Here is a 27,488-nt window from a genome sequence, read left to right on the forward strand (position 1 = left end):
CTGATGATGCCTCGGAATGTTGGGACTGAGGGAGGCAGAGCGACAGTTGGTCATGGGCTGAGCAGCTGACAGGCAGCTCCTGGTGGGGCTCTGATCTACCACTTATCAACATGATGTCCTGTTCCTTACAACCTGTTGTCTTTATGAATAAAGCATCCTGAAATACAACCTTCCTGAGTGGACCTTCTTCACCACATATTTTGGCGACGAGGTGACGAAGAACCTACAGCTACAGCTACAAGCAAATCTCAGGTACCTGATTTAAAAGTAGACCTGGAGATGGCGCAAAATAAAGAAACTACAGTGGCAACTACCACAATTTACAGAAGAAGAGGTAACCACAAGAAGGAATTAACTACGAAGAAGAAAAATGTGTTTTCTACACAGTACAATGAAGACACCTGCAAGGAAGAAACAAAAACTTCAAAGAAAAGAAAAAGAAGACAACAAGAAACAAGTAAGCACAAAATATTACGCCTTTTAGCCCCACCAGTGGCCTCACCACCGGCCAGCCCTAGCCCAGGCGTGCTGTGCTTATCATCTCTACTCTTCATGTACTTTGGCTTTACCATATCAGTCTGCTACACTACTACGCGCTTTCCTAAAAATGACAGACACCTCTTTGTTTCATTTTGTTTACCAAAAGTGGTAAGATGTGGCTACTGAACTATATGCCTTTTCAATTCATTATGCTGTGTGATTCTCTGCACCTTATTCCTGCATGGTGTGATCCTGTGCACATAGAAGCGCTGGGTGGCTACATCTACATTTAAAAGATTAACTTTTCACCTCATCCATCGTGTTGGCCTTGTGCTTGTAAAGGCATCTCTGTAAAATACTGTTAGGGTCAACGTTTGAGGTTATCTGTTCTTGACATTTGCTGTGATGGACTGCCTACAGCTCCATGAAATGTCCCTTCATCGGTTTAGCTGCCTCTTCAAAAAAATAAATGAGTTTTTTTTACACATATGCCCCCAGTGCGCACTATTCACTTTTCCTCACATTGCCACAGAGAATAAATATGCCGAGGTGAATCTCTCTACAGTTTATTGTTATTCAGTGACATTCTTTCCAGCCTGCTCTGTGACAGTTTAACCGTCATAAAACGTTCGTTTTAATTTCGCGCGCATCTCACCTCTCTCAGAAGAGCTGCGCAGATCTCTTCATTTCCGAGTAAGCCCCTGTGACGTCATCCATCTTCCTACTAAGGCACGACTTGAGCGCAGGAACGTGCCAGGAGCCATCCGGAGCTACGTGCAGTGCGTGCACTATTTTCATCTTTGAAGAATCTTTCACCTTAAGTCCTGGAGCACATTTTAATCTTTTTTTAGGAAAGACATTGTCAGCTTTTGCCGGAATGAAATAAGAGCCTAATTCCTTTCGCTCTTCAAGCTAAAGATCGAGCAATGATTTATCTTCTTATGTGGCATCATCTTTACATCCAGTGGACGTCGGCAGAACACTGTGGAACTCATCGTTGTATTCATGCTTCATTTTAGTTGCAGAGACATTTTAGGAGCATTGGTGAGCTGTTTAATTTTTGCACAATTAACTATTTAATATGGGGACTTTTCTAAGAGTGCTGTTCTTATTCTGGCACATTCAAGGAGCAACGAAAAAGATGTTTAACACATGGTTAAATTGTATTATGCCTGTGACTTTCCAGTTAGTATCACAGGACGAAGGTGAAACACACACCTATTTTCTAAAATGTTTAAAAATATGTTTAGTGAAAAACGATGGCACATTATTTTATATTGAAAGATGACAGCTATGGGTTCTAGCCCCATTAGCATCCTCAAAAAAAAATAAGAGGAAAAAACTGTGCATTATTTGCATCTTTATTTATGTCAAGATATTTCTCTACACAGGAGTGGGAATGGGTGGTTCCCCTTTTTGCCCACACACATATGTGCCTGTTCACATTATTTTTACCCTATAAAGGGATGGGAATGGGTTATAGCCCCATTTGCCCATATACATTTGCCTACATAGGTTACAATTTTACCCTATAAAGGGATGGGAATGGGTTATAGCCCCATTTGCCCATATACATTTGCCTACATAGGTAACATACAAATTTTAGCCTTACACGGGCACTGTAGTTAGGGTCTTATCCTCTTCTACGTTTACACGAGTATCCTCACACTGAGAACCGTATTATGGGTAACAGTCCCATTTACATTTAGATGGTCACCCTACATAGGGCGTCACATGGGTTTCCGTCCCATATACAGTGCTCCTCACACTCTTACATAGGAGTAGAGGACGGTCATGGGTTTTAGTCCTTATGACTGATATTGTCTTCTTACATTTTGTAATTTTGCTGTTTTGAATAACACAATGTTACTCTTACATCGCATTTATATTGTTTATTGAAAACGGAGGGAAGTTGTAGTTATACTGTTTGTATCTACTTTGCCTCTTCTCTGTTTTCCTATTCGTCCAGCTTTCCTCGTGGTGTCATTCTCATTGCCATCCCTGGTTTCTGGATCTACACGTCTTGTTGTCGTCTTTTGCCTCCTAGCTTTCTTTTGTTCTTTTTTTACTCTTTCCTTCCCTGTTTCGGAGGAAATCTGTTACTCCCTCTTTCCTGTGTCTGTGTGGAGGCTGGTGTCAGTTTTCCATCGTGCCTTGTTCTTTCTTCCCTTCCTGCCTGCCTGGCCAGTGGGTGTGTTCGGGGTGTAGTCCTTGGTGCGTGTGAGTTCTTCTGCCCCTTGTTGTTTCCATTTTCTGATTACTCATTTTACCCTCATCTTTTCTATGTCCGTGAGTCTGTGTTATCTCTATCGGTTTCCGCTTTACTCTTCTCTTCCTAATTCTCATTTCCTTCCACCTGTCTCTTCACGCTGCTTTGCTTACACCTTACCTTGTTGTTGTTTCTGTTCCTCTGCTATTCTTCCTTGTTATCTCTTCCTTGGTTCTCTCTCGCCTGTTTTTATTCACGTAGTGGTTTAATGCTTCTGTTTGAACGAAAGGGGATATGTAGTATCCTGCATATTATACTGTAAGGTGTTTTACCAGCCCTGCTCTGCCAGTGCCTGTGTTCTGACTCATTAGAATGTTGGGGTCTGATGATGCCTCGGAATGTTGGGACTGAGGGAGGCAGAGCGACAGTTGGTCATGGGCTGAGCAGCTGACAGGCAGCTCCTGGTGGGGCTCTGATCTACCACTTATCAACATGATGTCCTGTTCCTTACAACCTGTTGTCTTTATGAATAAAGCATCCTGAAATACAACCTTCCTGAGTGGACCTTCTTCACCACAGGTTCTATAATGAAAATGTGTTTTAAAATGGACCATATGTGTATACATTTAAAAAAATGTTGGGTGAGAATTCCCCAAACATCCTTTGCTATGGTCAGGTTTGCTTGTTGCGCTCACTCGCTATGCACAGTATAAGTCTATTCTCACAAAGTTTGTCAGTGGCTGCTTCTGGTTCCCATTCTGTCCCTGGTCTGCTTGAAACTCTCATCAAACCAAAAATCTGAACGATTTGAGCGCTTAATATGTTAAAGAACATTTGTGCAGGGTCCTGCATTTTCTTTCAGAGGGCCTCCACCACTGCTGTTAAATGTAGGGGTTGCTGAATATTAAAGTTGTATTGCCTTAATTCAACCTCTTGCCTCTTTCTTCCACACTTTCTATAATTTTCTGCCATACTTTCTGTCTCTGTCTCTCACTCTTGCAGGTCCTTTTTCAATAATGTCCCCTTTATCACTGTTTTTTTCCTTATTGTTTTCCATCCTTATATCCTTTTTTCTGCATTTTTCTCCCTTGCTCTATGTCATAGTCTGATGGTGAAAAATAACTCCCAATCCCCAAAAATGAGAATTTGTGACATTCACCAGCAAACAGCCACAGAAACCTGGCACTAAGGAACTGGTATTAGTTTGGGCATTCACGTTTATATTGCTTCGCACTCCCAAATAATAGAAAATACCACCCTCCCACACAGAGGCACAAAAACGGCGAAGCAGTAAAAACACCTCCAAAAGGGATTTCACTCTCATAAAATGAAACACATCAAAAGACTGTTCTCATAATAAGGCATGGGGTTTTATTTGTGCAACACTCTATAACAGAAAGGCTTTCCCAGATGTCAAATGAACAACATTCAAATGTATATAGAGATATACATGTATAAGTATATATATGTGCAAGCAATAATAAGACACTTATATGTAAGCAAATGCAACTGTTACATGCATGGAATAAAATACATGGAATGAATTACAAGCAGATAATGCTGGACGTCCGCTGCAAGTATTCAGAAACATATATACACTAAATACATCAGATGATTACAGCCACTGAAGGCTCGAATGTGCACACAGAGACACATCACAATGAAAGCACCTTTGATGATTATAACCACTAGAGACTTGAATATGCAAACAAACATACTCACACATCACAATGATGATTGTAGCCACTGGAGACTTGAATGTGCACCCAAACACACTCACACATCACAATGTCAATAATCGAAAATAAAACACCTCACCGGCTGCAAACACTGCATCTTAGCCCACTCCAGACTGGGGGATTCACAGCCAGGGTTAAGAGCCTCAGCAAGCCGGGTTCTGCCACTGAAGTAGATGCGTCCGCCCATTCAGATTCCATAAATCCCGGTTTCCAAGTCAACAAATCCCAGTTATATAATCTCAAAGCACTCTAGAAGTTTCCGAGAGGTCCTCATCTGTGCTAAGGAAATTTAATGGAGTTGGCCACTCGCCATGCAAGCATTCCAAAGGCAAAAGAGTCCTCATGTTCCTTCTGCGCTGTAATATGTTTGAGACCGTTATCTAAATGAAGCTTACGAAAATCTCCAGAAGTACAGAAAACAATCTCCAAAAACAAAACAACCTTGAATGTGAATAGCCTAAATAATTTGAGTAATCTGGGGGCCTGCTTGTGCGCAAAGCTGAAACTAGACAGAGTCAGAGTTCAAGATGGCATGAGGGCATGTCAAAGCCAATAGTAAGAACTTCACAATTCTTCCCAATGTACAACATAATGCACATTTGAACACCAATGCATACAACACTGCACTCTGAGTCCAAGAAGTACATTCCATGCCTCTCTCTCATGCTTTCAAATGCACATCTCACACGTTCTGTTCCTGGCAAGGCTGTTCTACTCCATGACAGCTCCCCCACTCTAAAACTACAAGGTTATACGGAAGAAATCTTCAAGGACAAGTGCTCATGCAGGAAAAATGATGTCACACATTCAGGCGAGGGTAAAGTACAACACCAAAAGTCAAATAAAATAATGGTAGTCAAAGGTCATCACGTGGTCTCAATACATGAGAGTGCCTCTTGCACTACAACATTATATTGAGGGTGAGTTTAATGGTATTGCAACACAATTTGTGTGTCTGTACGTAACACAATTACTTTCTGTTTCTTATTTGGATTTAGCTGCAAGTACATGAGGCAGTGTGACCAATGATTTGGCAAATTTTGGAAAAGTTCTTCTCTAGAAGGTTTAGGATGACACTAGTTTTTACATTTCATTTTAACCCTATTGCATATTCCCAAGAGTTAGTTTTTTTGCTTTATTTGTAGGCTTTTTATAGGGTTTGGTTCTTCCCATTTTGTGATTGTTTTTGTATAAGTGTTTTTTTTTTTTAGTTTAGTGAATTTGACAGACAGGAGCTGGGCTAATATGAAGGCCTGGTCATACTGTGCTCAGTATAGATTACTCTTGATAGAGGCATCGTAGATGTAGAAATAAACTGCTCATTCCTTGAATCCAAAAAATTATGAACATTTAAGAAATTATCCAAGCAGATAACATAGAATAACATGTATTTGTACAAGAGACGTTCAGCCCCTGAGTCGCCTCTCACTATTTGCAAATTATGTTTATTTTTACACAACTCATTGGTACTCATTTTATCGACCTCAGACTAATGAAGAGCTGAGTGGACTTGGTAGGATTTAAACCTGTGGTCCTTGAGTCATACACAGATCCCTCCAGTGGATGCATTATTTCATTGAGGGGAATATTTATAAGGCCCTATCGCCACCAGAGCGTCACTTTTTTTGACTCACCGGTGGCGTAGCACCGTTTCCATATTTATACGGTGGCGCTAAGCCACTTAGTGTGGCTTAACACCACCTGTAAATATGCCCCTTTCTGCCGCAGTCCTCTCCTGCAAAGGGGACTGCAATGAGTGTTGCTGTGGGCATTTGACTGCAACACCAATTGCTTTTAGATTCTGCCCCAGATTTACAAGACTGAGGCAGCGCCAAAAACTAATGCCATGGAAAACTAGATGTTAGAATATCGTTAAAAGGAGAAATTATACATGTCTCCTTTATTATTGCTCTTTCCATGTGTGCTGGAATCTGCTGCACAAATAGACAGAGCAAATCACCATTAATGATTGTTTATGTGCAAGAAGGTGTCGCTTCCAGCACATAAACAATCGTCCAATCATCACAGGCACCCATGCAACATGGCGACAGCGTGAATGCGCTGGCGCTAGGTAGCTTTTTTTGTGCCAGTGCTAGGGGAAACACAGGGGTGCACTGTATTCTTGTGAATAAGTGGCATCCCTGCGTTTTAAAAATGTCAGAATGCGGTGCTGCCAAATTTGGTGCAGCTCCAACATTTTTTTATAAATGTGCCCCAGAGTCTCCAGGCATCGATCTACATCTGAGAATGACAGTGAAAATGGTAATGCTGATGGTACAGGGCGAGTAGTGATGAGGTTACACAGAGTACATCGGGTTTAGGACTGACCATCATGATCCTCTGCCACAAGAGGAGAGGGCTGGAGGCACTCAGCATGCGCAGCATTCAAAGGAGGTACATGAGTCCTTTAAAGCTTCAGACAGGGAGAGAAGGAGCCTCTCATAGCATAATCATCATCATCATTGGACTGAAACTATTCCAGGCTTTCTGATCTGTTTAGGCAGCATAGGCTGAAACAGCTTCCCATCGGCAAGATTATGTTCGCATAACTTTGTCTTACGCACAAAAATATCATTGTGCACACCCATTTTTCCTGGCATGTAGAATGTTCCTTCTTTGTCCCTGCTGCAACCTGCAGTCTGGGTGCAAATATCTTATTTGCAATTCACAAGGCAAAATGTGTGGAAACGGGTGGCCTGGTCATGCCATCTGTGTTTGTGGCCCTGCCTGAATTCCATCCCATTTTCCCTCTACCGTATGATATGACACCAACATCCCATTCCTGATCACAATGTTTAGGTGAGCGCAGAATGGGACAGATAGCCGCAGCGGCTCATGCATCGAAAAGACGATCCAGTTATGGTCATGGTATCCAACTTTACGCTAGCAGGCCAATGGCATGGTCTGGAATTTATTGAAAAGCTGAAAAAGAACAGGTCTGCGCGCTAAACCAGAGGTGAACCCTGGTATGCCATTATTGTAAAACCAATGGTTCATCTAGAACATGTTATCTATTTCACATATCCTATAGACATTTAAGTGTAAAATTATTCGAAGATACTTTCAAAGATTTCAGCCTCATCTAGAGTTATTAATATGAAAAATAAAAACTATGTATGCAAGAGGTTGTAGTGTGATAATGTGCATTGTATTAGTAATACAGATAAAGAAAACAATGTGTTCTGATGCAAATCTCAAGTGTTTTTGATGTGCTGTGTACAAGTTTTTGATGAAGCGAGCACAATCAAGTACAGACGAGTGGTAAGGTGATAATGTTTCTAAAAGAAAATAAGTGAATTATTCCTTCTTTTTGGATGTGAACTAAAATATGGTTTCATTTTTCATATGTCCATTTATAAAACAGTCAATGTTTCAACGCTTATGGTTAAATAGTCCCCGGCTCATCACCAGAACAAGTAAACTTTATAATGAGTGATGTTTCTTGACCATCTACGTGGCAACTGGGGGTGTGTTGTTCTGGTTCTAAGTAAATATGTAGGTCCTAGAGAAGAGCTACAGTAACTGATGCCAAACCTGCAGCACACTGTTTCCAAGCTTTAATGTAGGAACCCGACTAAACAAGGTGGGAACAGCACCATCATGTATTGGCAAGGTCCCTGACCCATCCTGGCCCAGGTGTGCCCATTTGGTCTTCTCTCAGGTCTACCCCTATCACTCCCGTGGTGAGAACATTGGTCGAATGCAAAGAATGAATTGAATGATTGTGCCACCTTGGAAGAAAGATATCGAAATATTACTATATATCAAATCCCCAGTCACCATCCACCAACCAGGAATGGGACAAATATAAAGAGATTTTTGTGAAGGAAAACACTAATTAGCTGGTTACAGTCCGAGGGTTTTCGATTTGGCAAATGAATACATGCATCTTTATTGTTCAGTTAATTAAAACATACAGTTAAAAAACCTATTATAATAAAAAAATACAATAAAAAGGCCATTCAAAGGTTAAAGTCAGTCAGCAAACTTTAATCCCCGTTTAAAACCAGAGCAATTTTAGTAGCATAATTGCTGAATTAATGCTCAGAAAAGTGCCAAGTGCATTTAGCAGTAAAAATAGGAGAGTGGGTTAGAGCACTTAGAGAAAGTGCATGCTACTTACGTTAAAACAGGCGGAAGGGAGCTGAGTCGCGGACTGGACAGCGGGTCAAAGAATAGGATTCAGAGAGGGCGAAATTTCTTGGTACATGTTTTAGGACCAGAGGATAAACGTATACCAGAGTAAGTGCAGTTAGACCATAGCTGCCAATTGTAGGGTAGGGTGAAAGACAAGTAAGACAAGTAAAAGAAATTGCTGGCTGAGGTAGTATGTGGGAAAAGGAAAGAGCTGGACCACCAGACATAAAATCCTAGGGCCGTTTTGTCATGTCATGTCATGTCAGATATTCTTGTAGAGCGCACATATCACCGTAAGGTCTCAAGGCGCTTGCAGCAAAAAAACAGCAACAACAGACAGCAACACCAAACCTGCCAAAACGTTTACTTAGGAAAGAGCCAGGTTTTAAGGTTTTTATGAAAGCATTTATGATCCACTATGGATAGAAGGTGTGATGGCAATTTGCTCCATTGTTCCAAGAAAAAGAGCGACCACCATTATGGAACATACGTACGCGCGGCTGAACCAGATAGGATTTGGTACCGGACCTTAACCCCTTCGCTGCTAGGCCTTTTCCTCCCCTGTGCTAAGCCTTTTTTTGGCTATTTGGGGTAGTGCGTACTTAGGCCCCTGTAACTTTTCGACCACATAAGGTATCCACGCAAATTTTACGTCCTTTTCTTCCAACATGTGTTTGAGGCCCAAGTACCTGGGACAGGTAAGGGCCCAAAACGTAGTGAGGCAACATTAACATTGCCTATCAAAAAATGTTTTGGGCCCTTGGCTCTCGCGGGTACTTGGGCCTCCCACACAAGTGAGGCACCATTTTTATCGGGAGACCTGGGGAAACGCTGGGTGGTAGGAAATTTGTGTGAGCCCAGTGATGCCACACTTTCCCACACAAAAATGTGTGAAAAAAATGATATTTTCAGCTAAAATCAAGGTTTGTAAGGGATTCTTGGTAAGGAAACACTGGGGGATCCACACAAGCCATACCTCCCTCAAAGCCCCAGGGTGTCTAGTTTTCAGAAATGTGTGGGTTGGTAGGTTTCCCTAGAAGGCCGCCTAGTACAGGGCCAAAAACCCAGGGGACCTTCTTGCAAAACCAGGTGCTTTGGAGATAGGCAAATTTGATGTCGCCTCACTACGTTTTGGGCCCTTGGCTGTCGCAGGTACTTGGGCCTCCCACACATGTGAGGCACCATTTTTATAGGGAGACCTAGGGAAATGCTGGGTGGTAGGAAATTTGTGTGAACCCGGTGATGCCACACTTTCCCACACAAAAATGTGTGAAAAAGAATATTTTTTCAACTAAAATCGGGGTTTGCAAAGGATTCTGGGTAGGGAAACACTAGAGGATCCATACCTCCCTTGAAGCCCCCAGGTGTCTAGTTTTCAGAAATGTGTGGGTTTGGTAGGCTTCCCTAGATGGCTGCTGACGACGGGGCCAAAAACACAGGTGACCCCCTTGCAAAACCAGGTGGTTTGGAGATAGGCAAATTTGATGTCGCCTCACTACGTTTTGGGCCCTTGGCTGTTGCATGTACTTGGGCCTCCCACACAAGTGAGGCACCATTTTTATAGGGAGACCTAGGGGAACGCTGGGTGGTAGGAAATTTGTGTGAGCCCGATGATGCCACACTTTCCCACACAAAAGAGTGATTTTTTCAGCAGAAATCGAGCTTTGCAAGGGATGCTGGGTAAGGAAACGCTGGGGAATCCACACAAGCCATACCTCCCTGGCAGCCCCCGGGAGTCTAGTTCTCAGAAATGTGTGGGTTTGGTAGGTTTCCTTAGATGGCCGCCGAGCACGGGGCCAAAAACCCAGGTGACCTCACTAGCAAAACCATATTGTTTTGACAAAATGTTGTTTAGTTCTGCAGCGTGAGAATGTTGGCACAATATTGCAAGGAAAATGTGACCGACATTGTGAGGTTTGCAGGACATTGTGGATAAAATAACTTGTTAGAATTCACCAGAGAGACATCACCATGTACTCCCATGGGTTTTCAACAATATCTACAGTTGGTATGTTATTCTTAGGTGGAATGTACACCTTGGCAGAGAGACTAAAAAGATAAAGATTCCTGCACAGCCATCTATTCCTCAAACACACACACATACTGGTTGGATTTGGCACGAGGGCGAGTAATGGTTCAGTATATAAAATTTTATTAAAAAGAGATTTTACAAAAATGAAATGCACTGTTAATTAATTGGACAAAAAAAATGAACCAGTGACTCGCAGCTCGTGAGCTGTAAAGCCACTGCATGGCACCAACCGCTTTACAGGCCATTCACACACCTTTCATACTTGATACACAGAAGACCATTCACACGACCAGGCACGAAAGCAACACATCACAAATTTCACAAAAAGGGACAAGGGACACCCTTCTTCAGAAATACAAAAAATACAAATATTACTGCACAACCATCTATTCCTCAAACACACACACATATGGTTGGATTTGGCACGAGGTTGAGTGATGGTTCAGTATATACAATTGTATTAGCAAGTGATTTCACAAAAATGAAATGCACTGTTAATAATTGAAAGGACGAGAAACTGAACCATTGACTCACAGCTCCTGAGCTGTAAAGCCACGACAAGGCACCAATCTCTTTCCAGGCCATTCATACACCTTTCATACATGTGACACATACAAAACATTCACACTGCCAGCAGCGGGCCCATCACATTACTACACTTCCACCAGCAGACAGCGCCATTCAATGGCCCATCACTTTCACACGCCCACATTCCTGACACAGCAACTACACAAACTGATGGATTGCATGAAGTGGCGCTCAGCTAGCTGTGTGTGTAGTGACCAGCATCAAGTCACTACTCACACACTGCCAGCCGAGCACCAGTCCACGCACAACGCCAGCCAAACGCCAGTCCACGCACACCGCCAGTCAAATGCCAGTCCACACACACTGCCACCCAAGCGCCAGTCCACGCACACCGACAGCCATGCACCAGTCCACGCACACTGCCAGTCAAACGCCAGTCCACGCACACCGCCAGTCAAACACCAGTCCACACACACCGCCAGCAAAGCGCCAATCCACGCATACTGCCAGCCAAGCGCCAGTACAAAAACACTGCCAGCCAAGCATCAGTACAAACACACTGCCAGCAAAGAGTCAGTACAAACACACCACCAGCCAAGCACCAGTCCAGGCACACCGCCAGTCAGGCACCAGTCCAGGCACACCGCCAACCAAGCACCAATCCAAACACACCGCCAGCGAAGCGCCAGACCACGCACACTGCCAGACAATCGCCACTCCACGCAAACCGCCATCACATTTAGGAATTTTTTTATATAAATAAGAAAACACAAACAAATTGCGAATTGATACAAATCTACTAACACAACAACTAAAACTAAATACACTACACAAATACCAGCCTTGAACCTGAACAAAAATTATTAAACAATAGAGGCCAGGCAGTTCACTTTACCACTCATGGATGCTCCCAAAAATTATTTTGCGTGTGGTACATTCTTAAACAAGCAGGCACACACAGCCCAGGGTTAGAAGGACACTCGGGGCAGTACATACGAACCTCCTTCTGCATACCTCTTGGCCAACAGACTCTACATCTCCTACTGGGAAAGTTTTTTGAGGATGTGGGAGGAATGTAATCAGGAAAGTGGCAATCTTTCAATCTAGCAACATCCTCCACCACTCCAACTCTAGGAACACTTGCCTGTTCCACTAAAACATGGCTGCCTATTACAGACTCCTGAAACTTAACAAAAGTCATCTTTGACTCAGGACAAGATCCCTGGAACACAACAAAAGCATTAAAGGTTGCCAAGTGGAAAATATGGATAGCCAACTTCTTGTACCAAGTGAAAGCCTTACGAAGAGCAGCATAAGGTTCCAATGTCTGATCTACTCTGTCAACACCAACGATGTGCCTATTATAGTCTAAAATGCACACAGGTTTGCGCGCTTCAGCAACCTCACCCCAAACAGTCACCGGTTCAGTGCTTTCATCATGGATGGTAGTCAACATGTAGACATCTCGCCTGTCTGAAAACTTCACAGCTAGAAGCTCCTCGCAACTCAATGCACTGCACTGTCCCCACACAAGCTTTTGACAAACAAGTTCTTTTAGGAAACCTTTATGGTTACAGCAGATTCTGCCACAAGCAACAGTGTCCACTTTGGCCAATTCCCTGAACAACCGCACACCGGTGTAGAAGTTATCTGGTTGTACGACATGACAATGCGTGGTATTACAACGCGTGCCATTACAACGCAGGAATTACAACGAAAGTCGTTACAACGACTTTTGCTGGAGGGCGCTGGATAGTGGAATAGTTTAATTTTCTATTCCAACTCCAGCCCACGTTGACAGTAGGGAAGGAGTTGGATAGAAAATTAAACTGTTCCCTATCCAAGAGCGCCCTCCAGCGAAAGTCGGTGTAACAACTTTCGTTGTAATTCCTGCGTTGTAATGGCAGTGCGGGGTAATCCCCGCGTTGTCATGGCTGTTCACCAAGTTATCTACATATAAATGGTGGCCTTTGTTAAATAATCCTCTACCAAGTTCCCACACAATTTTCTCAGTCACTCCAAAAGTGGACGGACAACGAGGGGGGTTAATCCTGGATTCCTTACCGGTGTACACCCTGAAATTAGAGACATATCCAGTCCGACTGCCACACAGCATATACAGCTTAATTCCATAGCATGCCCTCTTACTAGGAATGTATTGCCTAAAAACCAAGCGGCCCTTGAACAACACCAAAGACTCACCCACTGCAATTTCTTTCCCTGGAGCATAGAACTCAGAAAATCGATCACCAAAGTGATCAATGAGAGGCTAAATCTTAAAAAGACGGTCACAATCAGGGTGATCTTGTGGCAAAGCTATACCATTATCGACAAAATGCATCATCCGAAGCAGAAGCAAATACCTATCACGACTCATGACTGCCGGAAATGTAGCAGCTGCCATCAAGGGACTAGTAGACCAATATAAAGCCATTGATGGCTTCCTTAGCAAGCCCATCAAAAAAGTTAAACCCAAGAACTTCTTCATCTCTTCCAGATTTGTGGGAGACAACCGGGTAGCTCTAGAGTAGGGTTTAAGGCTGGCACTGTTGTCCCTCAAAAACTGTTTGGCATACAAATTAGTCTGCTCAACAATCTCTGCCAAAAACACATCATCCATAAACAATTGAAAAAAATCTATCGGCAAAAAGTTTTCAGTGTTCACCCTATACCCTGGAACACAAGTAAAGTCTGGCAATGCCGGTTAAATGCTCCATGCCTGGGGCAACCCAGAGGTCAGCACTTTCAATGGGAAGCCTTGCAGCCCCAGGTTGCCGCCCAGCTGCCTCTTGTCTCACTATACCAACGGGAAGTCTTGCAGCCCCAGGCTGCAACCCAGATGCCTCTTGTCTCACTATACCAACGGGAAGTCTTGCAGCCCCAGGCTGCAGCCCAGATGCCTCTTGTCTCACTATACCAATGGGAAGTCTTGCAGCCCCAGGCTGCAGCCCAGATGCCTCTTGCCGCACTATTGGCACTTCAATGTCCTCCTCTAACACAGGCACTTCATCCGAACCAAGAGTAGCTTCATCTGCACTGAGAGTATCTTCAACATCGGATGATGCCTTGTGGAGAGAAAACTCACTGCCTGAATCTTCCCCTCCCACCTCTGCCTCAAAATCAGAGTCAGTCTCTGGACCATGGTCAGAGGAAGAATCAAAAAGCATTCCAGCAACCTGCTGAGCTGTAATCCGGCGGCTAGCCATTATCCTTACTAAGAAAGGAGACTGCACAAACAAGTCAACAACCAAAACTGTGCAAAGTAAGTAAAAAAATGTGTGCCTTTATCACAAAGATCACAAAGATCACAAAGATCTATATACTTAAAAACTATACAATTCACTTACAAGGGACAGCTACACTCATCAGCACCTACTATGCAAAGACACAGCAAAAAGTTAACGATATCCCACTTGAAAGAAGAATTAAAAACAATTAATTTACAGGAAAAAAATACACATCAAGCACAAATGCAAAGCATTTTAGACACTCAAAAAACAGAATATGGCCTTGAGAATTCTCATAGAAGCCCGTGTTCACACCAGAACATGGGGTTCTATGGGAATTCACAAGGGCATATTATCAAGCCCATTATCGCCGCTTTAGCGGCATTTTCCTGTAGCTAAAGCGGCGATAATTTTAACACCGTTTATTGATAATATGCCCCTAAGTCTCGTACCAAACACATGCAACTACTCAAACAGCAGAACCACCAGTAACAAAACCGCAACCTGCAACAGTCTAAAGAGCAAAAGCCTTGAACTAGAACAAAAAAGGGGGAAATGAAACATTACAATTCACAAGAAATAAAAACAATACACATTATAACAGGCTATGTCACTACACAAATGGCGGCTGAAAGGCCAAATAAACTGGCTGAATACACATAAACAAATATATGTCCCCTGGAAGCAACCAATGTATTTATTTTTAAATCCCTGGCACTAGTGAGCTTTTCTGCCCCCCGGGCCAGAAACACCAAAAATATAGGTGATCTGTCCCCAAGGGGGGGGGGGGGGGGCAGGAAAGTCTTACAAACTCATTAGGCCCATAAGGAAGCGACCCTTGCCCAAGGGGTCGCTTCCATTTAAAATGTGAAACATTCACTGGTGTCTAGTGGGGTTTTCTGCCACCCCCCCCCCCCCCCCCCCCCCCCGGGGGCAGAAAGGCCAACTAAACAAACCGATCTGCCCCCGGGGGTCAGAATATACTTTAAAAAAAATATGGCCCCTGGTAGCGACGGGTTCTTCCAATTTAAAAAAAGAAACAATTCCCTGGCTCTAGTGGGCTTTTCTGCCCCAGAAACATCCAGAAAATCAGGCTATATGTCCCAAGGTGTCTAGTGGGGTTTCCCCCCCCCCCCCCCCCCCCCAGCGGCAGAAAGGCCAAATAAAAAAAACGATCTGCCACCAGAGGGGGCAGAATATACTTATAAAAAAAATTTAGGGGCCAAGGAAGCGACCCCTGCCCAAGGGGTCGCTTCCGATTTTGTAAAATAACTAATCCCTGGCTCTAGTGGGCTTTTCTGCCCCCCCCACCCCCCCGGGTCCAGAATCAGCCAAAAAAAGGCTGATCTGCCCCCATGGGGAGCAGAAAAGAATGATTTATTATGTGCCCCCATGGAAGCGACCATTGCCCAAGAGGTCGCTTCCTTTTCACCCCAAAAAATCCCTGGTGTCTAGTGGGGGCATTCCTGGTGCGCGATCATGCTCCAGGAATGCCCTGCATTGGGACATCAGGGGAGAGGAAACACTGTTTCCTACCGCCCGATATCGCAAGGCACCAAGAAATGTCCCCCCCACCCAACAGGAGGCCCAAACCTACCTCCTCTCCCTGGACGTGCTGGAAACAAATGGCTTGAATCGAAGATTACATCTAAGTACTTGTATTCTGTCACGTGTTCCAGAGCTGAGCAGTCCAAATAAAACATGGGCTGCAAGGTTCTTCTTGCGTTGACTAACATGGTCTTAGTTTTACTGAAGTTGACTTGGAGCCCGTGCTTTGCTGCATATGTGACTGTTACGTTGATAAGTCATTGCAGGCCTTTGTGTGAAAGATCAAGACAATGTCATTGGCATACAGCATGTGAGAAGCTCTAAAACCAGACAGTTTGGGAGGATGAGTTGACGTTGTTAAGTGCAGAGGACAGCTCCGTCAGATACAGATTGAACAAGAATGGCGCTAAGATACATCCTTGTTTGAGACCATTGCATGTGAAGATTTCTTTCTAAACTGATGCACCTGAACGCAACCTCACCCTAATTCCTTTTAGGATAGAGTAGTTGAATGGCACTGAGGAAGGATGGGGAAATTCCCCAATTTAGTAGTTTGGACCACAAGATGCTATGCTGGTCTGCATCAAAAGCGTAACGGAAATCCTCAAAGCACAGATATAATTTTCAGAACAACATCTGACTTGGTCTATTAGCAGCATGAGTATTAGGATATTGATTACTGTGCCTGTGTTTTTGAGGAGCCCAGTTTAATTCAACAGAATCAGTGAGTCTACCTCAGGCCAAGCTATTAGATTATCCAGCAGAAGCTTTTCCAAAATATTTTGCCTCCCTGCCTGGAAGAGCAATCAGACGGTAATTTGAAGGTATTGTTTTTTTTCAGAGTTTAAGAGATTAGGGCTATAATTTACCCTCTCCAACTGTCAGGGATGTCCTGGTTAAGAAGGACGTGGTTATACAAGGAGCACAATTGTTTAGCCCAATACTGGGGATTCTCTTTAAAGATGGCATGCGGGAGACTGTTGGGACCCAGTGCACAATCATGATGCTTGGAGATGAGTCTTTGTTTCCTGTCTTCTGAGAGAAGTGGATCGCAGTGGAGATCAGCCGCCGAAGTTGGTAGTTTTATTTCATGTGACCCCTGACTTGTCTTGGAGCCCCCATGCATTTCTGTATACATGACGAACAGCTGGCTTCTAAGATGTTCGAGGCCAGGGCGGCGGCCGAGTGTCTGGTTCAAGATTTACCAGCCTCCGAAATGCCCTAGCATCTTTCCTTCGGGTGGCTACAAATTGTTTAACGATAGATTAAACCCAGATCTGTGACTGGGGGTGAATGTTTGACAATGTTCAACATTTCACCCATCATCTTTTTGTGTTGCATTTTCACCCGAAGTGGGAAGGGTATGCCCAGACGTGGGTCCCGTGCTCACTACGCCACTGGAGTCAAGCTATCCTGGCTGATGAGGGCTGAAAGCCCACAACCGGTCCTAGGATGCTTGATTCCTGTCCAGGGAAGACATGACCAGTCAGTTCGGTCTGGACTGTTCCCATGAGGCACAGGGTCAAGACTGATTTGCATATGGCTATGTCTGAACTAGGGTGGTGTGGTGAACACAATAACACTGGATGAAACCCAGATCTGTGACTGGGGGTGAATGTTTGACAATGTTCAACATTCCGTCCATCATCTTTTTGTGTTGCATTTTCACCCTAAGTGGGAAGGGTATGCCCAAACGTGGGTCACGTGCTCACTATGAAACTGGAGTCAAGCTATCGTGCTGATGTGTGCTGAAAGCCCAAAACCAGTCTTAGGATGCTTGAATCCTGTCCAGTGAACACATGGCCTGGCGGTTCGGTCTGGACTGCTCCCATGAGGCACAGGGTCAAAACTGATTTGCATATGGCTATGTCTGAAGTGGGGTGGCGTGGTGAGCAAAATAACAATGGTTTAAACCCAGATCTGTGACTGGGGGTGAATGTTTGACAATGTTCAACATTTCCTCCATCATCTTTTTGTGTTGCATTCCCACCCTAAGTGGGAAGGGTATGCCCAGACGTGGGTCCTGTGCTCACTACACCACTGGAGTCAAGCTATCCTGTCTGATGAGGGCTGAAAGCCCAAAAACGGTGCTAGGATGCTTGATTCCTGTCCAGGGAAGACACGGCCTGTTAGATCGGTCTGGACTGTTCCCATGAGGCACAGGGTCATGACTGATTTGCATATGGCTATGTCTGAACTGGGGTGGCGTGGTGAGCAAAATAACGATGGTTTAAACCCAGATCTGTGACTGGGGGTGAATGTTTGACAATGTTCAACATTCCGTCCATCATCTTTTTGTGTTGCATTTCCACCCTAAGTGTTAAGGGTATGCCCAGACGTGGGTCCCGTGCTCACTACGCCACTGGAGTCAAGCTATCCTGGCTGATGAGGGCTGAATGCCCAAAAACGGTGCTAGGATGCTTGATTCCTGTCCAGGGAAGACACGGCCTGGCAGATCGGTCTGGACTGTTCCCATGAGGCACAGGGTCATGGCTAGTTTGCATATGGCTATGTCTGAACAGGGGTGGCGTGGTGAGCAAAATAATGTTGGATGAAACCCAGATCTGTGACTGGGGGTGAATGTTTGACAATGTTCAACATTCCGTCCATCATCTTTTTGCGTTGCATTTTCATCCTAAGTGGAAAGGGTATGCCCAGACTTGGGTCCCGTGCTCACTACGCCACTGGAGTCAAGCTATCCTGGCTGATGAGGGCTGAAAGCCCAAAACCGGTCCTAGGATGCTTGATTCCTATCCAGGGAAGACATGGCCTGGCAGTTCGGTCTGGACTATTCCCATGATGCACAGGGTCAAGACTGATTTGCATATGGCAATGTCTGAACTGGGGTGGCGTGGTGAGCAAAATAACGATGAATAAAACCCAGATCTGTGACTGGGGGTGAAAGTTTGACAATGTTCAACATTCCGTCCATCATCTTTTTGCGTTGCATTTTCATCCTAAGTGGGAAGGGTATGCCCAGACTTGGGTCCCGTGCTCACTACGCCACTGGAGTCAAGCTATCCTGGCTGATGAGGGCGGAAAGCCCGAAACCGGTCCTAGGATGCTTGATTCCTGTCCAGGGAAGACATGGCCTTGCAGTTCGGTCTAGAGTGTTCCCATGAAGCACAGGGTCAAGACTGATTTGCCTATGGCTATGTCTGAACTGGGGTGGCATGGTGAGCAAAATAACGATGGATTAAACCCAGATCTGTGACTGGGGGTGAATGTTTGACAATGTTCAACATTCTGTCCATCACCTTTTTGCTTTACAAATTGTTTTTGCCAATACTGACTGACTCTGATTTAGCTGACTCCCACGTGGCTTTTTTACATAAGAGTCAATTTAGGTAGGAACGCCCTTCGTAAAGTTGGGTTTACCCTGTTTCACAGCAGCTGCGAGGTGTAGGTTAACTTCTTTTTAGCTGTGATGAGGTGGACAGAGGGCATCCTGCGATACATCACTGCTGGAGCCTTTGGCTTCCCATTGGGGAGGCGGTTTTTGGCCAGAAGAAGTGCTGGAAGCTAGGCCCATTGTTCCAATATGTCAAAGGTCGTTTTGTGAGCAAGCTCCCATTTGCTCCTTGCATTGGCCTCAACCTGCACAATGGATCCTATTGTCCAGTGCCACCTCTTTTAGTTGATTGTGGAGCCTGTGCCATTGAGCAACCGGGTCCGACTGTAAATTGGGCAGTGTAGATTTAACAAAATCCTCTGGGGTTGGTGGTTGCTTTCCAGACGGGATCCCATTTTGGAGAGGCTGACCTTATGAAACGGGACAAGGAGCACAAGGTGTAGTGGATGATGGAGTTAGTTGTTGCCAAATGGAATGAAGGCTGCACCGGAATAGCAGGAAGAATGCGGCCATTTAGAGATCTCAACCCAAGGTGCTTCACCTCAGTGGCGAAAGATCAGCACTTTCTATCCTTGCTCAGTGTACAAGCCTGAAATGAGGGAACATCCCATATCTGATTGTGAGTTTCCAGGATTTGGTCGTCTGTTACTGGTGGCAGCAGATTAATGTTGAAATCACCAGTCTTCAGAATAAGCGGAGTATGTTTTAGAGATGTTTTAGCAGAGATGAAGGCCAGTATAAAGTTGATTGTTTCCTTTTTTTCTTGGCAGGCGCTGGGTGGATATAGACATTAAGGATCGGCAAAGGTTGTGTGCTAATGAGGGAGCATCCTGAGAGCTTTATGGCTTGCAAATTTGGGTGGTCAATGAAAATCTCTTTACAATTAACATTGATTTCAACTGATACGTAGATGGCGAGACCCCCGGTAGGTTGGCCTAACATGTTTTTTGACTGCCAGTTTACTAAAGCCAAGAATTGCTGTTAAATCTAAAGCCTTGAAGGCCCAGATTTCCTGGAATATTGCCAGATAAAAGGGCTTAAAAAAGCCTAAAACATTTGCATCTTCAGTTTTGGTTTGGAGACCCTTGATGTTCCATGAGCAGACTGCGAAACAATCTCTAGATAGTACCTTGGATGATCATTTTGTCAAGGATTCCTGTGCCAGTTGGTATTTGATTGCAGAGCAATCGGAAGCCATGTCCATTCAAAAGGTGCATGTTGTGTTTTGCTTTGTAGGTGTTTGACCTCATTGTTGCTGTTTAATTGGGTGTCAGGGCAAGCTGTTGTGGATACTGAGTGGCTTGGTGCCTCTCTACGGACTGATGTGGGCTGCGTTTGCTTGTTTAGGTGAGTGGATGTTTCTTGCTTGCCCCAGCTTCTTGAATGGGTTGTAAAGAGTGCACCATGGTAGGGTGGAAAGAGTTAAATATTGAGGGTAAGCTTTAGCCTCATGACGTGAGTTCTCGATAACCCACTGAGCAAAAACTGATTATTCCACCCACACCTGCTCGGGCAACAGTAGGCTGGCCCAGGTACAAGCTGTAAAGGAATTTTTTATGGCATCCGAAGCATTGAGCCTCTGTTGATGATGTCGTATTGCCCCACAATTTATATTTTGGGGTAAAGGTCAATGTGCAGGAACTTTCAGAGGCATTGCCGGTCTTCATGACTAGTTGCTTGCCGGAAGATGTGCTGGTGACTGTTAATGATTGGAGCTTCAAGGAGGTCAAGGGGACAGGCCTAATGTCAGTTTTTGGTGTGGGAGAGAAACCTTGCGGGAGCAAATTGGATGGCATATTGAACAAGGGGTTGGACGGTAGATTAAACTGCAGAGATTCTCTCTGTTCAGCAAGGGCTGGTTGCTGTTCTAGGTAAAATCCGTAGGTACTGAAATGCAAACCGCTTGTCTACCTTAAGCTCTTTGCAAATTGAGTTCAGGTGCTAAAGAACTGGCTATCTCACCAGGACGTGATTTACGGGCTGAACTTGGTGGGAGAGCTAGCTCAGGAAATGGCTTGTTGCGAGTGGCAGAAAGGTTTGTTTGCGCTAGAGATAAGACTTTTGGGGAGAACTAGCAAATGATTTTTTTTTTTTACAATAGATGTTATTGAAATTTTACATCCAACGGGGTGGGCAAATGATTTTGAACAATAATCATATATCAAGCAATTTGATAGATGACAAAATATCTTGCACTAAGTTACAACCATCAATTCAAAAATATAGGTTTTTAGGAAACAAATGGAGCCTTCAAGCCACCGCTTTTGGCTCAGCAAGGAGAGTAAATACCACAATTTAGTGTCCGACTTGAAGGGGGCATGCAGCCTTGACTAGAAAACAGGGCAACTGAAGAAGATCTGCAAACGCGACCCTACTAGAAGGCAGCCATGGGCCAAACAATTTGAATTTGAAAAGAAAAACACTGGTTATTGATTACCTTAAAGAGACGTCTGTGCTAACTACCAAAAGGTGATCAAATGTATCAAAATGTTTTGGTGACTGCAAAATATCATTTAACCCTATGGTGATTTCTAATGTTGAAAATTAGGTATGGACAACTAGGTAAAATCAGACCCTGGTGTTAAAATCAGGTGAAAAAAGTCAGGCATGCAAAAAAAGTCAGAGCATTTCTGCTAGTTCACAACTTTCTGTAAAAAAAGGGGGATTAATACATACAAAGAATTTTGATAGCTGTTTTGCACGTTGTTGTCTTCCTTTTGTGCTGTCATTTGCTATCAGCTAGAAACTGTTGGTAAAAGAAAGCAGGAGCGTAGGGTGCTCTATATCCGCTCAGCTCTAAATCAGGGTTTGTGCTAAAATAAGAACAATGATTTTTGCCCAGATTTTTCCACTAACACCAGGGTTTAAATTAGACTCAAAGGCTTATGGTACACTAGAAACCACAATATAAGGAATGGCTGGGAGAGCAAATAAGACAATTTAATACAAGACTTCAGTAACCTTTATCTTTAGGAATTCTTTATCGATATGTCTACGATAACATGAGATATTTCCTACCGTGGGTAGCCTTTTCCTCATATTCATGTCTGAAGTGTGTGTGTAACTGGGAGTTTGAACATTGCACACACAGCAGTCTATAAATGCAAGGCTTCTGCATGGACCTTTTTTTGCATCTGCTTTACTGTGCCCACACATTTAAATAAACACAAAGGGCTTCAAGGAAAAAACTTCTTCTGAATGAGGAAAATCACTTCGTCCTGACAGGATGCTGCACTTCATGGTACCAAATCTCAAGAATTCTGATGTTGCTTTTTAGGATCATGAAGAGCTGATTAGCCTCCTCTTTTTTGTCTGGCTCCAATGGAGGTGGAAAAGATGATTCTTGCATCTGTTCTTTTCTGTGGTCCCTGCTGGAAAAAAATGTGCAGACGGGCACCAGGACCCTGCACAGAACAGATGGGGAGGGGACTGGACACCGGACACCACTTCCGGTCAGGGAGCGGGGACACAGGGCACTACACCTACACCCATTAGGAGAAAGAAGGTGCCTGCGTGCACCGTGCTGAATGAGGAGAATAAAGAAGGCTGTGCACCCTTACCAGCCTCTGTATTTTGTCCTTTGCGACTAGGGCACAGGGGACAGGGCATCTGGTGACAGAAGGTGGTGAACTGGACCGTGGCACTAGTATACCATGAAGTGTCCCTGCAGCAGACAGAATGGCGTCAGGAGCCCACCCTGGTCCATCTACAGCAGAACAAGGCCAGGTACTCTCTGTGGTGCTCATAGCAACGTCAGTAGCCCACACCAGTTGCGCACCATGACGAAAGAAAAATGACAATGAACAAGCAGTAAGTGCCACTGTCATCAGTCTCCTTTGGTGCCCCTCTCAATGTGCCCACAAACACCGCACCTCAGTGGCTTTCACTGCCGTTTGTCTATCCCAACGAGGCCAGCACAGCACCCAGAGCCTCCCGCATTTGATCTCGGCTACAGATGAGATCTTGCGTGACCTCTGCGGCCATTTTGATTTCAGGTGCGGGAACCAATTGGCTTTAAGGAAGTGCCAGCAGCCATTTTGAAGTCAGGCACACGGCACATGAACAGTGATAGAGCCTGAAGGCAATTTTAAAATCAGGACACACACTGAGATAGCATTTAGGGCCCATCTTCGGCCAGTTTAAGGTCCGGACTCTTTAGAATAAGCAAGTCAAAGAACAATTACAAGAACATCGGGATGATATACAGGTTCATCCGGGCCGCGTGTCGACAGAATAGGTTGTCGGCGGGGAGTTGTTTGCATGAATAGATGCGGCGTGAAGCATACCCTCCACCGTGTTTGCCCATGTGGAGTGAGAATCGTCCTCCTTACGTATTTGACCCCAGCGAATAGCTGTATGGGCCCCAACGGCTCTTAGCCATAAGTATCTCGGAAATCCCATCCTTTTTTTCTTTTTCACACTAAATTCCTCACGGCAGGGTGCACCTTAGTGCGTGTACACCACCAGAGGATTACATAATTTGGTCCTGAAGAAAGCTGAGCGACTCAGGCTCATATAAGCAGAAACATGTCGACCTGAATTTATTCCTCAGTGTGGACTAGGCATCTCTAATTGTCGAGTCTTTTCCTATGTTTCCACTTTAAATTGTTTTTAACCTAGTGCTGGTTGGACTATTAATAAAATAGTTGACAGTCACAACTACGCACTTTTTAACCTTTTTTACACTCACCTAGCACGATTTGGCTTTCCTTTTTGCACCCTCAGCACACACAAAAACCAGCTCCGCTGTAAACAGGCTTTGTAGCACACTGGAAAGACACTATGTCTTTCCAGTGGGAACCCAGTGATGAAGCATGTCACCACTAGGTTGGTGAGTGAGGGTTCTTATATAACCAGTCCTATGTGTTGTTTTTTCTACCCTCCCTTCCCTCTCACTTCAACCTCAAAAGAAAAACTCTTCTATTTTGAAGTTTTTTTGTTGGTACCTTCACTCTTCTGTTGTTTAGCAAATATCTATTAGGGGTAAGAGAGTGAACTATTATACCCTTACTCTCTCTTTGTTAACATATGATCATAAGCTGTCACCTCTGTCAGATAACAGGAAGACCACCAAAATCAGAGCAACTACACCTGTCTGACCTCCCCTGTGGACGACACCGGCCACAGACTTCAAAGGGCAGTTGAACACTGCTGGCTACCTGCTAGTCATCATCGATGAATACTCCAGCTTACCCATAGTACGCCAAGTGTGATCAATGTCTGCTACTGCCACCCTACCAATTTTAGATTACATATTTGCAGCCTGGGGTTCCCCACTGACACTCAAGACAAACAATGGACCACTGTTCTCAGGAGAAGAATTCTGCAAGTTAAATGGCCTATCTGGGAGTACACCACAGGAAAATACTCCTCAGTGGCTGCAAGCAAATGGCGTGGTGAAAAGGTTCATGTGCAACATAAAAAGGCTGTCCAATGAGAAAAACGGGTGAAGATCTCAGTAGGACAAGCACTATGCCAAATACTTCAGGACTACCACAACACCCCACACAGTTCCACGGGACGATGCCCGGCAGAACTGGTACTGGGGAGAACAAGTAGGACCCGTCTGCCTCAGCTTGAAGCCACAGCACCACCTGAACACAGTGACATTGCCACACAAGACTAAGAGAAAAATGAAACAACAAGCTGATATACGGTGTCATGACACAGCATCTGAACTAAAGCAAGGAGATTTAGTCCTCATGTGCCAATGGCAAACAAGGAAGACAGGCAGTCTCTCCTCGAGCCAGCCACTGAAGATAACAGACATCAAAGGGCCCACGATCATGGCAGCGTCAGGGTCCTACTCTATCACTAGAAACAACTCTCACTTCAAAGAATGCAGAACATCAGATGATGATGGAGGCGAGTGTTGGAGCCGGGTCCATCTGTTCTAGATCCGTTCTAGACTTACAATCTGATGGTTCTTTTTCACAGCATGTAAGCGTAGATGGGACAAAATTTTAGTCAGTTAAAAAGAGCCTCTTGGGATACATAGTAACTACAAACAACTGCATGAAGTTAGTGGGTTTATTACAAAGCCAAAAATAATTGTACATAGAGGCACCTCAAGATGAGGGTGAACAAATACATTGGAATTAGAATAAAGCCACATCTGCGCACCCAATGCAAATGATGTAGCATAAACAGAATAATCAGATGGTGAGAATAAATCATTAGTCTATCCCTACACTACCACTAGTGTGACACTCCTACTTACCATTCCAAGGGGTGGTGAGTTAAAAGGTGTCAGCATGTGCAGTTTTCCTAAGACGTTTCCCCACATCAATGATTAAGGTAGCATGAAGCTACAGAGCTCGTTCTAAGGGGTTTGCTCTCCTCAGACATAGAGGGAAGAGTGGTGACTATCCCTACTGGCAATACAATTTACAGGTGACAATTCCCCATGGCGTTGTAACAAGTAACGTCATCCACTCCATCCATGATCCCATAGTTAAATTTCCACTGGACAGTGATTCTCCTGAACTGCAACATTTCTGGTCTTGGCTCCCAAGCCATCTCCGGTGGGAAATGCAGGAACTTCAAGACGTATCCCTGTCTCCTAATACTTCATGTTAATACAACAAAGGATTATATGCGGGTGCAGACTACAGGTGCGATTATAATGCACCCCTGAAAACAAAACTGTGTTTTCCTTTACATCAAGAGGCACTGTCAAGTAGCAAACAGAAAGCTCCAAGCGATGACATTAAAGAGTGGGCCGACCGAGCCCTCACAGCAGCAGAGGACCTCTCTGGGCTAGCTGAAGGAGAAGAACAGGGCCAGGAAAAGGAGAGTTCCCGCTGAAAGTAAGTGAGACGGAAATCGAAAAGGCAGATTGAAGAACTATGATGTAATTCTCTCTCTCTCTCTCTTTCCTTTCTTTTCTTTCTCTTTTCTCTCATATTTTTCTTTTTCTTTTGCCAACCGTTTCCTGCCTCTCTTACAACATACAATTTGCATGGGGTGAGCATAACACATGGTCATTTTGCCAACCAAGGCAGGCGAGGAGGAAGTGTTTTGTTTGTCAACAAAGGTGGGAGATGTCCCAACAACATGTGCATGCAGACACTAAGACCTCGCACAGAACAGATGGGGAGTGGCCTGGGCACCAGACGACACTGGGCATTACACATACACCCACGAGGAGGAAATAGGTCCCTGTGCGCATCGTGCTGATGGAGAGAATTAAAGAAGGTTGTGCACCTTTACCAGCCTCTGCGTGTTGTGCTTTGGGGCTATGGCACAGGGGACTCGACAGCCCCATTTCCCTCTTCCTCATTATCAGAATTTGGCCTCCCCATCACATTGGGAATGGTTCCTCAAGAACAATGGGTGAAGGTAAAATAGACTGACTCAACTATCTGTGATACAGAGGAAATCTGGTACTCTAGCTTGGTAACGAGGGACTTGCTAACGCCACAAAAGTGAAGAAATCCAGCTGCCTAAACTATATGGAATGTGGAAAGGGAAATGTGAAAGGCTGTTTATTTGTTGAAAAAGGATATGTTCAGCATGTAGGTATGTGCTGTGCTTAAAAAGGGTATTTGTTGCACTGAAACAAAAAGGCAATTTCATGCTATGTATTAACATCTGATTCCAGCTCAGTATTTGCATCCAGTGGTGGTTTCAGCAATAAGTTTCATGTTCCACAACCCAAACCCACTCTGCAGATCTGGTAAGAACTTGGGCTAAAGTAGAGTTTCACGCCACGCACCACACTCCAGTCTCAGCCCAGTCTCATTTTTTTATTTAGAACATTCTCTCTTCTCCTGTGTCATTCTGCACTTAGAGGATATTTGCAGTTTCACACTCCCCGTGAGAGCCACTTTGCGATCAGGGATATCTGAAGGCATCCTCTTGACAATCATCTATTCATGACCATAAATTGGGGAAAATCGACAGTCTTCTCATTGCCCCCAGCCACAACTCCACGCGCACTAGAATACCCACTGGAATAGAGTACAGAAACCCTTAAATACCTTGGGGTATGGGTGCACCATGACCCAGAAGTGGTAATACATCAAAATTATGGCACAGCTATAATGAAACTGCGTGAGCGCACGGATCGATGGATCCGTCTGCACTTAATATTAGTGGATAGGCTGGCAGTCATAAAGATGGTTGTGTTGCCCAAGTTTTTATACCTTTTTACTAACATCCCAATCCCATTAACACAAGCCTTTTTTAAAACATTACAATCCTGCTTAACAACACTTGCGTGCAGTGGCAAACA

At 44.4% G+C, this 27,488-nt stretch overlaps 1 pseudogene; it reads left to right on the plus strand.

The window, feature by feature from the left end:
• The first annotated feature begins 279 nt into the window (after positions 1-279).
• The window catches only part of LOC147690281 (claudin-7-like), a 96,987-nt pseudogene continuing 69,778 nt past the window's right edge, over positions 280-27,488 (plus strand).

This window comes from Lissotriton vulgaris, chromosome 9 (assembly GCF_964263255.1).
Source record: "Lissotriton vulgaris chromosome 9, aLisVul1.2, whole genome shotgun sequence".
Taxonomy (NCBI): Eukaryota; Metazoa; Chordata; class Amphibia; order Caudata; family Salamandridae; genus Lissotriton; species Lissotriton vulgaris.